Source organism: Myodes glareolus, chromosome 1 (assembly GCF_982192425.1).
Source record: "Myodes glareolus chromosome 1, mMyoGla1.1, whole genome shotgun sequence".
Lineage (NCBI taxonomy): Eukaryota > Metazoa > Chordata > Mammalia > Rodentia > Cricetidae > Myodes > Myodes glareolus.
This window is the reverse complement of record NC_142026.1, coordinates 107,989,657-108,008,287: the sequence shown is the minus strand read 5'-3', so window position 1 is coordinate 108,008,287 and position 18,631 is coordinate 107,989,657. Positions and strand designations below refer to the sequence as shown.

General features: G+C 36.8%; 1 protein-coding gene across 3 annotated transcripts in view; it reads right to left on the bottom strand.

Annotated features, from left to right (window-relative positions):
• Positions 1-18,631, bottom strand: part of Lama2 (laminin subunit alpha 2) — a 597,153-nt gene that overhangs the window by 259,730 nt on the left and 318,792 nt on the right. The gene's annotated exons all lie outside the window — the stretch shown is intronic.

The following is an 18,631-nucleotide window of genomic DNA, read 5'->3' as shown; positions in this document are numbered from 1 at the left end:
AAATTTACATGTAAATTCAATCAGGACTACCTGAGAAAGTCTACTTTTGCCTATGTAATCAAGTAAGCTAGTATGGATAAATGTTATTACCCCTTCCTCATTAAGCAAACTTCATTTCTTCTAACGTATGCTTGATGCTTGCATTTTTCTGACATTGATGTTCACCTTGTAAAATATATTTTTCTACTAGAACACAAGATCATTTTATAGGACAGGAATCAAAACTAGATCTGTGAGTGACAGACTCAATGTAAATGTGGCAGGCCCTTAAACATTCTATCCTGGCACTGTAAACAAAGGCATTGCTAGAACAAAGCTGGTGATTTGTATTCTGCTGTTCACTTTGTGCTGACAAGTGGATCCCCAGCTTCCCTGACATGGGCTCTCTATGTGTCCTTTCCTGGTACTTCCCAGGAAGGCAAAGGATGGAGGAGGAAGAGCCTGGATCCCTTCGAGTTGTCCCACAGGGGCCACGCAAAGCTAGCTATGGCTCATTAAACAGGATTTTACATTGCAGCTCAGCATTGGCTTAGAAGAGCTCATTACATGATGCTCTGGAGGGACTGAAATTTAGAAAACATTTATTCCTCTGCTCCTCTGAGTAATGTGCTACTCTAATGTCTTTTCATATATAAAATAATACTTATCTGCCTGGACAATAGCATTTGGCATTATTATATGTAATGAGGGGATGAATCTATATACCACGGTTTTAGCTCCTTTAGAATAAGCACCCAGCATTTCACGTAGCCTGCTTGTTCCAATCAGCAAGACATCAGTAAGAGGCTAAAGAGGCTGCAATTGATATTTATTAATATCTCAAATAAAACTGAATTATTTAGTGTTTTCTAAATTAATAAAGATATACAGAAGGAGGTAACAATTAGAGACCCCAATTTAGAACATAGGCATAGTGTGAGCTAATGGGAATTAGGAATTTAGCACGGGAATGTGGGGATGACACACTGAACCCAGAGTTGCATATTAAATATTCAATATATCCAAATTTTATGTCCTTGCCTGAATCTTTCTAGGAGTGAAGTTCGATCATTTTTTTCAAGTTCCATTACTGAATCAAGGTAAATGCTGCATTTTAATACAGTAACATCGTACAATATTTTTTTTACATTATTACATATTTTTTAACATTAGAATGGTCTTGTTAGAAATTTCCTGATAGAATACTTGTAGTTTTCTGTTAGCACAAATACTTGCCTGGTTAACATTTCAACAGCTAAAAGACCAAGGAAAAGCACTTTTAATCATTCTTAAGTGTCGTAAAAAATCTTTAAAAAAAGTCACGAGTACTAGAACTGAAGGATTCTAGAAAGGTGACAGTTGTCCCTTTCTAGAATCCCCAAACCCAACCATTAGCGTTCACTGAATAGTTCAAGAAGACATTATATTTGTGGAAAATATGTGCTGTATGTAATTAATTTTCCATAATTTTGAGCTTTCTAAAACCCATTTATAAATTCCATCTTTGGGACTTTAAGTTAATTTAGGGGAAAACATTCATTTTCATCATTTTATTAAGCCTTGCATAAGTCAATAGAACATCTAATTTACTCCCATGATTTATTAACTCCCTTGCAATCATTATATTGGCTAGAGAAAAAGGGGATTTCCACAGGGAGGAGTAAGACACATTCAGCTCACTTGGATATGATTATTGTATATACTTGGTGCATTATACTGTCCCTATAAGATGTGAATGCTGTATGCCTTTTCAATTCTAGGAGAAAGTTAATTTCTTGAGAATAGGTCATTTTGTGAGATTTTCTATTGACTTAGCTTTTTACTTTTTTTCTTGGCTATTTATTCAGAAAAAATTTCCATGGGGAGATTCAGCTACCAAGTGGAAAAGGAATTTCCCATTGGAGGGCAAAACACCATTCTATTCCAGGATGTAGTTCAGGATTAAACCCTATATGCTCCAGGCCTCATTTTCACACCACTAAGAAAACAATGGCTCTTTCCCATGAGCATTTGTTTTAATTCTACCTTGGTTGGAAAGAAACAGCTTGTTTGTAAGTAGCATTGATGCTTCATGCAATATGGGACTCTTGTCTACTATAATAACATGGTTAAATGGGGCAGGAAAACTTTCCACTCATGAGAGGAAAAATGCTGGATGCAATTGGCTTTAACAACAAAGTATTGGGTATGGGGTTGTGCTTATGTGTGTTCTACTATGTTTAAAGGCATGTGAATTGAGGGGGTGTGGGGTGGGACACACTACTGAGGACATTGCACCCGGAGAGCAAATTCTTCTCTGGGAATAAGCAAGGGATATTTGGCTTTCTGATGTCAGATGATCATCATTGTTATCCCAGTAAATGGAGTGTAAAACCTAATATTTGCTTCTGCTTACCAGATCAAATATTTCAAGAGGAATATAGTAAAATGAAATGAGTAAAAGGTTTTGTAATAATGAGCCAGATAAATTAAGCATAGCTATAAGTTTCCATTTAGTACCACAGACAGTATAAGAGTTTCATCGTTCTACATTTTTGAGACTTAGAGACTAAAATTCTGAAAAGTTATTCCTTCCTCCTAGACAAGTATTTACAGTCTATGCATTCAGTTTGTTCATGGATTACAAGGTCCCATTGTGGTCTTTCACACATTTATGATTCTGAAGTAGGCACACTGCTTTTTCAGAGATTGTAATGTATTAGAACAAAATCAGGCAGTATTAAGTTATAGAAGACGTAGAAAATAACAGAGAAAATTTAATAACATGTGCCCTTTTAGCATATAGAAAATTGACTAGGAACTGAGGTTGCCAAAAAGAGATGATACAGTTGAGAAATATTGGTTTAGGAGGCAAGAGACCTCATAGTATAGAGTTTCTATAAGAAGCAGGCTGAATGCTTCATAGCATTTATGCCACGACTGTGTCAAAGGGCATTTCCAGGCATTACTATAGTTCATGGAGCTTTAAGCTAGGTAAGGCTGATAATTAGCTTCCTCCTCTGGTTGCCTACATAGCATCTTTCTAAAACTATGAAAGCTAGCCAGTGGGCATTGTCCAATTCAGTACCAACTTGCTTTCTTCATGGTTTATGATTCAAGTTACTGTATTTTTAGCCAAAGAGTCTTACCATTGAGTTCAGGGGGATAACTAAGAGAAATGGCAATATCCTGTAGTGCTTAGGGGTATGTGGCCATCAACTCAAAAAGACGTTCCATTCCTTGGGGTTTTATTTCTAACCTACAATGTCTAGTAGGGACATTGTTACCCTGTCACATGGTAACTCCATTTAAATTCTTTTGTGTATGTGCATGCATATTTTTAGGACATGTCTACAGTTCTAAAATGTCTCACAAATCTAGAAATATATCTAAAACATGGTCCGTCTATATTACTCTTGGGCATCTACCCAAAGTACTTATATCCTACTATAGAGATGCTGGCTCATACATGTTCATTGTTGTTCTGCACAACATCTCCTAAATAGATATCTAATACTTTGTAAATATTATTCTGCTCTTATGAAAAATAAAATCTTAAAACTGGTAGGTGGATGCATGAAACCAGAAATAATCACTCTGAGTGAAGTAACTCAGGCACAGGAAAACAAATATCATCTCTTTTCTCCCATATGTGACTGTTAGCTTCAAGCCTTCAGACAAGTATTATTCATTTGGAATACCCAAAACAGTTATAAAAATAGGAAAAGGCCGTGCAGAGTAAAGTGGGCTTTCAAGGGAAAGGAGATTGAATGGAGTGATGTAAAGGGGGGATTAATGTAACAGGAAAAGCAAATGATATGTGGTGGAGGAGGGGGTGCAGGTAGATGAGAAAGAATAGGAAGGGATAATTGACACTAAAGACCTTTTAAAGTGTAAAAAAAAATTTTAAAACATACACATACATAAAAAGAAATGCTGAGCTGGGTGTGGTGGTGCACACTTTTAATCCCAACACTTAAGAGGAAGAGGCAGGTTCCTCTCTTTGAGTACAAAGCCATGCTGGTCTACAGAGCATGTTCCAGGACAGGCTCCAAAGCTACAGAAAAACCCTGTGAGAAGAAGATGGAGGGAGAACGTGAGCAAGGAAGGCAGGATCAAAGGGAACCTTCATCCGACGATAGATGGAGATTGAGACAGAGACCCACATTGGAGCACTGGACTGTGCCCCCAAGATCCAAATGAGGAGCAGAAGGAGGGAGAACATGAACAAGGAAGTCAGGACCACGAGGGGTGCATTCACCCACTGATACAAGGGGACTGATCTAATGAGAGCTCACCAAGGCCAGCTGGACTGGGACTGAATGAGCATGTGACCAAACCGGATTCTCTGAATGTGGCTGACATGGGGGCTGACTGAGAAACCATTGACAATGGCACTGTGTCTTGTTTCATCTGCATATACTGGATTTTTGGGATCCTAGTCTGTTTGGATGCTCACATTTCTAGACCTGGAGGGAGGGGGGAGGAGCTTAGACTTCCCACAGGGCAGGAAACCCTGACTGCTCTTAGGACTGGAGAGGGAGGAGGAGAGGGAGTGGGGTGAATGGGAGGGTATTGGGAGGAGGGGAGGAAGTGGAAATTTTTATAAATAAATAAATAAATAAATAAATAAGAAAACAAAAACAAAACAGAAAAAAGAAATGCTGAATATTCTTAAGCACTTTCCCCTCTACTTGCATTTTGTTTTTTGAGAGCTTTGTATTTAGTTCCTTGCTCCCCTTTTTAACTGAGATGCTTTTTTTCATTATTGGTGATTTCGGTTCTTTGTATATTCTTAATACAGACATCTATCAGGTATGTAACTAATCAGTTTCTGATTGTATTTAAGGCCTGTTTAATGAAGTGTGTCCCATACCTGGCTCCATTATTTGGACTAAGAACATGAGACAGGATGAGTCATGGGCCATATGGTAGAACCCACTAAAATTGTCCTGCTAAATAGGCGTAGGATTAAAGCAAGTACTAGCAACCTATCTCTATACTGATAGGTTAGTGCAACTCCCAGACCTCATCATCGAAGCCTCTCCCTCATCCCCAGTACATGGTAGCTAACACTGAGACCCACAGCTATTCAACAGAAAGAGAAAGAAACTATAGAATGTTCAGCCCCAAATGGGGCATCCATATCATATTCCTCTCCCCAAAGTGCAGGGATTATTGTTGAAGAAGAGGCAGAAACATTTTGAAAACCAAACATAGTGAATGACTTCAAGGAAACATCATTCTCTGACAGAAAGGGCAGTTGGGCATGCGAATTCACAACAGTTAGGACAGCAGGTACAAGATCTGTGTAAGTTAAAACCCGATAAACATCTCAGCATAAAGGTGGTGATATGAGAACCAGGCCCTAGTTCCAGCTCAGGAGCTTTTTAGCAATTAGTAGCTGCAGGAAGAAGCACAACTAGTTTTCTCTAAAATGCCATTGATTAGTCGTATATGCACTACATTCTAGGATAGCTCCCAATACCACAAGTATTTGGCCAACATAAACTGAACTTATGGTTTCACTCCTTACTCAAGGAGGACACAAAATCATGGCTAGGGAAATGAGGGTTCTTCTGAAGTGCTGGGGATATGAATACGATCAAAATACATTTTTAATATCTTTAAGAATTATTAAGATGCTATTTTAAAGAAGAAGCTTGGAGGCTGTTTTCTTCCTGACTACAGAAGTGAATTTTTTTCTCCTTATTTCCTACCTACATGCTTTCCTTCCCTATTTCTTTTCTTCAATCTTTGACCCATTGCTTCCTTACTTTAATTCTTCACAACTAATCAAGGGTTTCAACAGTAACTTTCTTTCACAGTAGCTCTATTCATTTCTTTAATTAGAACTGGAAGAGCAAAAAGAAACTTTAGGATCTCCCTTTAGCCATTGCCACTACAGTCAGTCCACCCGGATAATTTTCTATTTCTCAACATCTTGTGACACCTAAGCTTTGAGAGTACAAAGGAGGAATGCACATGCTGCCTCTGATCAGACTAAGAACAGAGATCTAAGTTTGATGACTAGTGACCGTTCCTCTGTGTGACCAACAGTGAGGGGACCACCAGATCCATACATTACACAGCTTAACCACACTAAATTTACTCTGCATGAAATTTGCCGATTTCAGACTTTCATAAATTATATTTTATTCAGTGCTTCATAGTGATAACTATAAGAGACACACAACTTAATGTTTTGATTGGCTAGAAGGAGAAAATAATTGTGAGAGACATATAAAGAAGAACAGAGAGGACAGTGTGAGTGTCCATGCACATGAGAGTGAATTTATGATCCCATGGACACACTCTTCATTTATTTCTTTTTCCATGCCACAAATCAAGACCAAACAATATGGTCCATATACTCATCTATAATGCAACTCAATGGGGCTATAATTTTTTTTCCAGATCACAAGACTACCTTTGTTGATTCTCCTATAAGAAGAAACCCTGTGGATACATTTTAGTGTGCAGCAAACAGGTTAGCTTTTCTTTTTCTTATATATAGAGCCAATTGAGTGCTCTTGAAAATAACAATGACCTGCAAACATATTACTTGTACACTGCATAGTTGATGAACAATAGATTGAAAGAAAGAGAAAGAAAGCATCCTGTACAGTAAAGTTAATACTTGCTCTTCCATTCAAATTCCCTGATTTAGAGAACTATTGCTTTTTTGTGTCACACACTGATACTGAACAAGTAGAATCTCAACAAATGCAAGCATAGCAGCCAAATTCACAAAACTGTTCTGTGCTCTGTGGCTCAGACTCAAAACAAGGTCTTTGCAACAGCTGTTCACTTTCCATCTACTTAAGTTTGGATAAAACATTCCACTGGCAATCTTGCTATGTGCTAGATTAATTTATATGCAAAAATCCTGTGCAAAATACATGCAATACATAATTAAACATCTATCTAATCAAATAAACAACAAAATATAGTTATATATACATATTTAGAATTTTTTCTGACTAGGGCTTAAATTTTTTTAAGAACTTTGCCAAGAATATTGTAACTGTGTGCTTATGACACACAACATTGACACTGGTTCAAACAACAAGGCTCATTTTAATTCAAGTTCCATTAAGTTAAAAATAAATAGGCTTACAGTAACATAAAATACAAATGAGTTATAACAAGATGCACAATTTTTTAAAAATGTTATGGAAACACTGGAGAGAAAGAGAGAGGAGAGAGAGAGAGAGAGAGAGAGAGAGAGAGAGAGAGAGAGAGAGAAGCACTGCTATTCTCCTTTAAAAGAGAATTATCTCTCTCTCTCACTGTTTAGGGAATTTTTTCTCTTAAGGATATTTATTACCTTTGATAGTTTGTGGCTACCATCCAGCTATCCCTTACTTTATTACCAGAGAGAAACAAGAGTGAAGAAAAGTTTTTCTCTCTCCTGTTCTTTGCATCTTTGGTGACTTTGAGCAAAGTCTATCATGTTATCTGTTCAGTTAATTTTGGTTTAAAAGAGCAGTTAATAGGTCTATTATCTATCTATCCATCTATCTATCTATCATCTACCATCTATCTATCTATCTAGATATTTTTGCAAAAGCAGAAGTGAGACTACTAGACACAGTATTTTGCTTGGATTCTAAATGTTACTGATCTGCTACCATTTTATTTCCTTTTCTCCCTCATTCATGAATGCTGCTGGCGATTCTTTACTGGAGCAGTAGAAGTTGGTTGTGAATTTTAAAGATAAGAATCTTAGAGGTTCAGAGGATACTAACTCATACTCCAGAGAAGAATCAACAGGCCAATAAAAACATCCAAGTGTCTTCTTCCAGAATAAAAGAAAGAACTTGTGTCAGTGGTCTGATATGTCTATTAATATGAGCATCTTATATAAATCACACAAAGATGAAGCTCATTCCTGGATCTTTAACATCCTAGTTTGGGATCCAGACTGCCTTTATGTGATGTGTAATTCTTGGGAATGTTTTTTATGCTTCCAGAGGTTCAGTTATATGACCTGAATTGCTCCTCTTTTAAAAACTCATTTTAATAATAAAATAAGAAAACACACCTGTAGTCCTTCACTTGGCACCATACACATAGTAAATCAATGTTTTTAGCCATACCATTGTAGTAAGTATCAACTTCCAAATTAAAATTCTACAAAGATCCCTCAATTAATCCCTAATAGCACACATATTTGTTTTATGATTCTAAATGCTTTCTTAAAAAGAAAAAAAAATTCTCCGGATTTCTGGAAGATCATAGTGATGAAGGGCTCAGCTCTTATGCATGTTCTAATGTTTCCCTGTAGTACTGTGATAAAGCATTTCACAGAAAGTAGACCCTGCATAAATATCTGCTGAATTTTAATAGCATTCATAACCATCTATCACTTCAAAGTATTATATGTGGAGAGAACATAAAGAGAAAAATAAAGTTGGGCTATAACATAGATAGTTTGCTGTTGTTTTTTTAAAAAACATGTCTCTATTGGTTTCTCTATTCTTTTAAGTCCTAATAACAAATCTAAGCAAATATATCCACCTTAGCATTTCAGTGATGTGAGCTTACTTATGCTCACTGTACTGCTGACTGGCAAACCATACACGCATTAATCTTAAAAGAAGGAACTTTTACCATTTAGGAAGTTTGATCAGCAGTTAAAGAGGGGAGAAATCAATATTTAAGCCATTTAGACATTCACACATATAAATCAACTTTATGCTCTTATATTTTGCCAGTTTCTATGTGGTAGGATAATAATGTAAATCTCAGCATCCAATACATACTTTATAAGTTGTAAGTATATCTGCAGTACGTTATGATCTGTGGGTAAGCCACATAACCCTTGAATTAAAAAGACAGCAAATACACAGGTTTAAGGAAGCGGAGATGCACCTGCCCTCATAGCTAGTCAGAGCACATCCGGCACCCTGTGATCAGTTCCTGACACCACCATTTAAGAGGGTAGTTGACAAATTAGAGTTCATCCGAAGAGGTGTGACCAGGATGCTGATGGCTCCAAGAGCTGAACAGGGGTTTGGAAAGGTAACAGAAGTATTTAACCTTAGAAAGAGAAGACTTAAAAAAGCTGTTTTTCTGGAACATTTGAAGGTTTATCATCTGTGATAGAAAGGGAAATTGTGTTTTACTGTGTGAACATGGAACCTGTATCAGAAAATGTCAGGGGAGGGTATTTTTTAAAAACCTGCATAAAATGAACATTGGACATCTAGAATTGTCTGAAATGCAATAGTGTGTGAAGGCACACTCTCTGAAGGTGCAGGAACAGAGATCTGTCTGTCTGGGGTGTCTATCTGGGGTGGAGAAAGACTCTCACACTGTCTGAATGGTGGGTCTAAAACTGATATCTTGGTGTGACATGCAATTTCATCCTTATAGCTCTGCAGCTAAGGTGTTAATGTTAGATTGCTTAAATATTAGAGGGTGATCATTTGCAAATTCTAATGTAAAGCACCAGAATATTAATTAGGTTTATACACAACTGTTCTATCATTTTAGAGTTAAACAATATGCAGGGCAGAGGGACACACACACACACACACATATGTAAAAGAGATAAAAATGTAAAGATATTTCCCTCTCTAAATGTCTTCCACATATTTACTCTGTGACTCAAAGTAAAAAGAAGAAATGTGTAACATGAAGGGGGCTGCTTGTTTGTGTTTCTGTCCTACCTGGCCCCTCAGCTGTTTAGTCCCAGAGAAAAATCACACTGAGATCTCTATAAGGTAGAATGCTGATTGGCCCATTTGGTCAGGCTTCTTACTGGCTAACTCTCACATATTGATTAACCCATTTTTCTGATCTATGTTAGCCATGTGGCTCAGTACCTTTTTCAGTGGGGCAGCTCACATCCTGCTGCTTCGGTGATCTGGGCAGGAGAGGGAGGAATCAGCTTCCTCCTTCACAGAATTCTCCTGCTCTCCTTGCATTATTTCCACTTCCTGTCTGGTTTTCCCACCTACACCTCCTGCCTGGCCAATCAGTGTTTATTTAAAACATGATTGACAGAATACAGACAATTCTCCCGCACCAGAAATGTTTGTACTTAAAGGATGAGAACACTGACCTTCAAGTTTTAGGTTTCTTTCTGAAGCAAGGAATCTATGACAGGAACATGTGTAAAATATTTTCTTTATGTTCAATATGAGATATAGAATTTATTTAAACATTTTCTCCTTTGCTTTTTGTTTGTAGTTGGAATTCAGTTTAAAAGTTTGTGAATTTAAAGTGTATAAAATAAATTTTTTAGCATTAAAACATACTATTTCTATTGGCAAGAGATTGCTAAGGCATCATTTTTCAAGTATTCAATTGATAAAGGCTAAAATTTTAATAATATGTTCTACTAGTGAGTTTGGAGGAGACAAATACATTGGGTAAAGAATGTATAAAAACAAGATCAGCTGAGGAGTAAATATTATGGTAGAAAAAGTTTGAAAATATCTTCATGTCGATCAGTATGGATTTCTCATAAATACCAAAATGATGCTGATGAACACGATGAGTTATGTTTACCTGACAACGTGACACTACTGAACTTAGAATTTGGCAAAAGTTACTCAATTTATCCTCAAAACTGTATATACATGACCTTGTGAGACAGAAATATTATTGCTGACACATTTTCATTTCAACCATTGAGAAGCATTAGTTTGGAATGACAGCACTACCACTTCAAGCATACAATTAGTATTTGAACACTCACAGGCTAGCATAAGAATCAATGACAAACATTTATGACAACTGTTAAGTAAACATGAATTTATTTATGCTACTGAAGTAAATCAAGCCTCCCAAGAATATCATTGGTATTTTTCAAATTATATTAAGTAAAAATAAACTATAACACTATAATAAAATATGCATGACATTCAATAAATTATTGTGTTGGAGTTTTATATATATGTAATATGTTTTAAAATATATGAAATACAGAGAGAAATATAAATATTAAACTAACCCCAAAATAGATGATTGTTATTATTTTGATATTATTTATTCTTTACTTATTTTTATTAGATGAAATAACTCTCCCTAAAAATTTTAAGAAAAAGAAATTGGCATTCTTATCTAGTATATGTAAATAAAGTAAAATATTCGTGAATCTTCAGCACAAGGATGTCATTATTTTCTAATCAAAATGTAGCTGTCTTATAGACAGAGTATTTTCAAAATATATTCAGAAATTCAGAACGAGTATACGTGTATAACTGTATGGTAGGCACAGGTAACACAATGGAAGGCATCCCTGAAAACAGTAGAGTTTACTTAGCTATTATTTAAAAAATAAATTATTTGTTTCTGAACAGACACACACACACACACACACACACACACACACACAAAACCCAAAATACAGACTATGAACTCAAGCTTGGTGGTAGTGTCATGAACCTTTAGTACCAGCACTTCAGAGGCCAAGGTAGGGAGATCTCTATGAGTTTGAGACCAGCCTGGTCTACAGAGTGAATTCCAGAATAGCCATGGCTCTACAGAGAAAGCCTGTCTCAAAAAAAAAAAAATACAAGAAAAAATAGACTTAAAATAAAAAGAGCAGCTAAGATACCCTAGTTTGAGTTTTTTCTCAGAGCTGTGGCTTGGAGCAATATATATGTTTTATATATAGTATATATACATATATACACTAAATATACGTTTATTTATTTATTTACTACTGTCATATGCTTTAGAATCATCCTTCATGTATAAATTTTAACAGTTTCCTATTTGCTTTGATTTTCTTTAGTATGTTTGGGAAGTACATATATGCCTATTCTTTTAAAAATAATTACCTTTCTTAATATTTAAAAATTTTACTCATGCATGAAAATGAAAATTTTGGGCATATTCACCCATATTCCCACTCATATCCACCCATCAATCATTTTTTCCTCTCATTCTTTTCTCGTGCTTTTTTTTTTTAACCCACTGCCTCTACTTAGTACCACCAACAAGTGTGTGGGTGTAGGGCCATCAGTAGACAACCAGGTACTCCTGAGGAAGACTGACTTCTTAATCCCACAGCTCCTCTAGAACTCCCAAAAGCTCACTGATTCCCAATATCTCCTCTCGAAGGGGTGGGACTCATAACTTTTCCCCTTCTATGACTGGCTTGATCTCTTGCACAGGCACAATTTCACTGTTCCACATCTTTAGTTATACTGAAATTAGCTGACATAGAATCTCAGTTTTCATAAAAAAAAAACCCTCATGTTCCTTGGATCATACAACTTCAGTACAGTTCTCAAGACCTCTTGTTTAACTGGAAAATTCTTCATCATGCAGATGATGAAGAATTTCATCAACCGCCATCAAGTCACTGCATTACATATACTCTAGGCGTGCCTTCATTTCATTCATTTTTATTTCCTGTAAGTAACATACTAGAATAAAAGTGGACAGCACTTGCAAGAAAGAGGCAGGAAGATCTCTTCAAATTCAAGACCAGGTATTACCACATATTGAGACTTTATCTCAAAAACAAAGCAAAAAGTCTTGTCAGGATCTGCACATTTAATCACATGTATATTACTAAGTAGTTCAGACTATTTCATCCCTAACTACAAGGAAGATAATCAGGAGAAGGAGAAAAACAAGGAGGAAGGAAGGAGGAAAGATTGGTGTGAGAGGTCCTTCTGTATACGTGTTGCTTTCATGGTTAATGAATAAAGAAACTGTCTTGGGCCTGCACAGGTCAGAATAGAGGTAGGCAGGTGTGGGGGGAACTAAACTGAATGTTGGGAGAAAGAAGGTGGAGTCAATGAAAAGCCATATAGCCCTGCTTGAGAAAGGTGCTGGAACTTTACCAGGTAAGTCACAACCTCATGACAATACACAGATTAATAGAGATGGGTTAATTATTTCTGTTAGCCAGAAATATCTTTAAGCTATTGGCCAAACAGTATTGCAAATAATATGATTATTTTGGGGCTGAGGAGCCAGGAACAAACAAAATGGCCCACATACAACAAGTTGGATCTCCAATGTGGTCAACTATATCCACATAAAACCTGAGAAAGCTTAAAAAGAAATTCTAGACATAAAACAACCAGAGTTTAACACAGCTTCTTGCTCTGCTTGCTGGTAACATGCTGCAGTTCCTTACGAAAGGTTTTTCTGATTCAGTAGTAACAGAAAAAAAAAGTCATGCAGTTTTGAAATGGCGGCTTCCTGGCATTTCTTGCTGGCAGCACAAACTCTGGTTCTTTCAGAAGACTGATCACTTGAATGGGGTTTCTGGGCAGCATACTGCAAGTTACTTGTTGGCAGTATGGGTCAATTGGTTACCGACGTTGAGGTGGTGAGGAAGACTCCCACCCAGGAGTCTCAAAGGCAATGAACAAACCTCTACCATGTCAGACTGGGCAGAGCCAAAAGGCAAAGCACCCGTAGTTCTAGTAATGTTGCTTAGCATTTTAAGAAGCAGTCATGGACAGAAAAGGATTACAGATACACAATAAAGACAGATTCAGATTAAAAAACAAAAAAATAAATAAATAAAGACCTCTAAATGGGTCACAGTGTTGAATAAATGTACAAAGACTTGGAAGAGAGAAGAAAAAGAGCATAGAGAGTTATAAAAGGAAGTGAACTGTTTTAAAAACTAAAACAAAGTTTTTAAAGAAACAGAGTACAGACACTCATAGATAAAAGGAATAAAGAAAAATAAGCCTTGAAAAGATGGAATATACACAGAGAGTCTGGATTATGTATATTATTATGGTTTTTTTGAACTTTTTGACTGTAACGAAGGTAAGTAATTAACATATATTCTTTAAAGGTATCTTGTCTTCAAAATTTGGGTCTAAGTTCTTAAACATTTTAAATGCCATATTCTGAAGGTCTTTAAAAGTTTTGAAGAATCTCTATCCACCTGAAATATATCTTTATACATCTAGAAAACCTTACTGACTACAAGCTTGACTATTATAGATGACTATCTATTAACTATATTTAAGAAATAAATATGCATTATATCTTAAATGAGCTGTAAAAACACAATACCTTAATCAAAATTGACTTTAAATTCATATCAACAAAACAAGATCCTTTTGTCTGTTCCTGGCAACACCAAATTACTTTAAGAGGATGATGGGCACTGAAGAGTCTCCTTATGGCATTGATTAGCCATTTGGGTAAGAAACTGCTCTTGCCTTTACAGCTTGATGGTATGCTATATGAACTGGACATTCAGAACCTACAGAGAAATGAGAAATGACTGCTGAATTTGCCTAAAGGTGAAATGTTCTTTTGGGGTTCCTATTACAAAAAAGAGTCTGCCAGATATTTGCAGTACACAGAAAAAAGTAACTGGTGGACTTTGCAATTACAAGGCAGAACAGATCTTCAAATTTTCTGCTTTCTGCTGGGTACTCTGGGCCTGTGGACTGAAGATTGGATGTCCCAACAACACAGAAGAACTATGAATGACTGTCCAGGAAGCAAGATGCCTCTGTCAGTTCTGGAGTTTTGGAAGTTGCTTATGATGCAATTCCTCTTTACTTAGGTAATATTATAGCCTTCTGGAAATTTCGATGGAGTTGAAGAATATATAACTATACTTATAATTTTCCTTAGTTATGATAAAAGATAAAGTAGATATAAATACTTTAACTGTGATTCTTGCTTGATACCTGCTTCATTATATGTAATTTTACTATGTTAAAGTGAAAACCTTTCTTTTTATCTAAACAGAAAAGGAGAAATGATGTGGGAAGTCTTTCTGTATATGTGTTGCTTTAATTGGTGAATGAATAAAGTCACAGTCTTGGGCCTGAGAAGATCAGAATAGAGGTAGGCAGAAGGGGGTGGGAACTAAACTGAATGCTGGGAGAAAAAAAGGTGGAATCAGTGAGAATCATGCAGTTCTATCGGAGACAGACACCAGAACAGCCTCGTGGCAATATACAGATTAATGGAGATTGATTAAATTACAATATGAGTTAGCCAGAAATACGCTTAAGCTATTGGTCAAACAGTATTGTGAATAATATGGTTTCTGTGTGATTATTTCCTTGCTGGGCAGCCACCAACAAATGGTCTTCCACAACAGAAGATAATGTAGAAGGAAGAGAATGGGACAAAGAAGAGGAAGTGTACTCACTCATAAGTGAATTCTAGCCATAATTAAAGGTCTTTGAGCCGCCTATAATTCGTGATCCTAGAGAAGTTAAATAAGAAGGTGAAGCTAAAAAAAATCATATAGTTATCCTCCTGGATATTGGAAGTAGACAAGATTGCCAGGGAAACTTGGGTGCACAGTGGGTGGAGGGTGGATGTAAGGGGAGATGGTTAGAGAGAAGGGGAAAGGGGAGGATTCGGGAGAGCTTGGGGGAATGAGATGGGGGGAGGGAGGAAGGATGGTTATGGGAGCAGGAAAGTATATATCTCAACTAAGGGAGCCATTTTAGGGTTTGCAAGAGACTTGATTCTAGAGGGGTTCCAAGGACCAAGGAGAGGTTCCCAGATTGTTCCCTGGGCAGCAGAGGAGAGGTAGCCTGAACTGACCTTGTCCCATAACCATACTGATAAATATTTTGCATATCATCATAAAACCTTCATCTAGTGATGGATGGAGATAGAGACAGAGACCCACATTGGAGCATTGGACTGAGCTCCCAAGATCCAAATGAGGAGCAGAAGGAGGGAGAACATGAACAAGGAAGTCAGGACCGGGAGGGGTGCATTCACCCACTGATACAAGGGGACTGATCTAATGAGAGCTCACCAAGGCCAGCTGGACTGGGATTGAACGAGCATGTGACCAAACCGGATTCTCTGAATGTGGCTGATATGGGGGCTGACTGAGAAGCCATTGATAATGGCACTAGGACTTGTTTCTTTTTCATGTACTGGCTTTTTGGGATCCTAGTCTGTTTGAATGCTCACCTTCCTAGATCTGGAGGAAGCAGGGAGGAGCTTAGACTTCCCACAGGGCAGAAAACCCTGACTGCTCTTAGGACTGGAGAGGGAGGAGGAGAGGGAGTGGGGGGAGCAGGAGGGTATTGGGAGGAGGGGGGAAGTGGAAATTTTTATAAATAAGTAAATAAATGAATGAAAAAAAGAAAAAAAAGAAGAGGAAGAAGGAAATCAATGGCCAGTTTCTGAGCAAAGCTGAGCATTTGTTGTGAGATGTTTGAATAAATTTTGGATCTTCTTCTAAGTTGCTTAATTCCCATAAACTGTGGGTACCCTCTGAGAACGAAGGGAGTGAAAAGAATGTTTCTTTCATTCTTTTTTCTTTCCTTTTAAAAATAATATAAAGTTTCTGACACACAAAAGCCAACAGCACTCCACAGTTCCTGTTAAGAGTTCAAAGTTGGCCAGGAAAGCCCCCCAATCAATCACAACATGAAATTCACTTTCTCACACTCTCATGGGGGTGCAAATGTTTGTGCAGCTTGAGAAGCTTTCTTCCTCCATGCTGTTTCACATGAGCACAGCAACTGCGAACTTGGTGGGGGTCCACCTTCATGTGCCCTGTGAACTTTCACCTACTGCCTTAGCCGTTGCAGCTTGTACTTGATTTCTATATAGTTTCTGGTGATTTTTTTTAATTTCTCATTTCTAAATGAAAATTTGTTCCACGCAGACCAGATGTTTCTCCATTTGGAAGGAGGCAAGCCATTTCACATCGTAAATACCGAATCACATCTCAAGGTCACAGTCAAAAGCTTTTATGTCTCATTAAATGTCAGGCTTCTCATCAATTTCCCTCATTGAGCTCCATTTAGATCTTGGGACATGAAAATGCATGGGCCTGGGGTTATTAGTTAGAAGGTTTCCAGGGCCACTGGCAACTAATATAAAACATTTCCAACTACATGTACAGCACTTCATGTACTTGTTTCAACAAAGTACGTGACAGTAGCAAACACTTTCCTAACTCAAAGTTCCAGGAGCTTTCTGGTCCATGTAACAGCATAGAACATTGTCTCATAGAGGGAGAAGGAACAAGATGCCGCTATAACTTAATCTATAACCTAACAACTGAGATACAAAATGTTGACCTTTATCTTTCTCCCAAATCAAAAACCAATTTAGGTCACTCAAGTAATTTCGAGAATTGGATGTTACAATTCTGATGTAGATAAAAAACAAAACAAAACAAAAACAACAACAACAAAAAACCTCTTAAATTCAATAAAGTCAGAAAAAAAAGTAACATTCATTCACCTAGGTCTGATCATCAATTTTCATGCATTCAGAGGTAAATGAGTGGTATTTTGATAACACGAACAACCTTCCAGTGTTTCATACTCTACAACCTAATTTCTAAATGTAATCATACATCATCAGTTAAACAAAATCAAGTGATTATATTCATATCCTCTTTTGTCAAAGTATCTTAGATTATTTTTTAACATGAAGTATTTATTTTAACAAAAAGAAAGTTTGGTATGGGAAGATACATACATAGTCAGCTAGAGTCAAATTGCAAATATTGACAGAGAATCTGGGTCTTTCACTTTCCTCTCACATGTTCCTTTGTGATCATAATATAATTGTTTGGCGTACTGAAGAGTTTTTGTTTTGTTATATTTGTTTTAAATATGGGTTGCACATTCCTTGCCAGCCATCCTGATGAATGCCATTGAAGTCTTTGCTCCCTGGCCCAAGTCTATAAGGGGTGTTCATTGCTTTAATCAATGAAGTACTTTACACATGGTGTTCTGAGACTCTGAAGAGAAGTTACAAAGATCACAGCGCCTGTGCCTTGCCTTTAGGGTACACTTCACTTTGAACCCCTCAAAAGTTACAAAAGTCATCATGTATTAAGGAAGCCTGAGCCAATCTACAAGTCATGTGAGGGAGACTTGAAGGTTTCTTCAACCAAGCATATCTGTGCTCTTATAGTCCAAGCACAAATGGGTAAGTGAAAAGATGTCCAACATTCAGCTGACCTGTTCAAGTTGAGTACAATGGTATATTTGACAAGTTTAACTACTACCAGATAAAACTCTGATGGTCAAATGGCCTTCCATTTATCAGTATTTATTCAGAGCCTATATAATTGTTCTGATACCTACTATTTTCTAAAGGACAAAGTAGTGTAGTTTTATACCATTATTATTTAGGGACCCAAGTCTTTTTTTAATCATATGATTCATTTATTTAAATTAAAAATGTCTACAGTATATCTTTCTAGGTCCTCTGGCTTTTAGAGTCTCCACTTAGAAGTCAGATGCCAGAAAAGACTACTATACCCAGCAAAAATTAATCATTACTGTAGATGGAGAGAATAAGCTATACCACGATAAAGTTTAACTTAAACAATATTTATCTACAAATCCAGCCATACATAAAGTGGTAGAAGTAAAGTACAACCTAAGTACACCCATGAAAACAGAACAAATAAATAATCTCACATCAGCAAAATAAAAAGCTAGGAAACACACACACACACACACACACACACACACACACTACCACCACCACCATCAACACTAATACAAATAACAATAAAATAAGAGAAATCAACAAGCTTTGGTTGTTGATATCTCTCAATATCAATGGTCTCAATACCCCAATAGAAAGGCACAGACCAATAGAATATGTGAAAAAACAGGATCCAGTCTATTGATGTATCCAAGAAACATACCTCAACATCACTTATAGATATTACCTCAGTGCAAAGGGTTGGAAAAAGATATTCCAAGCAATTGGA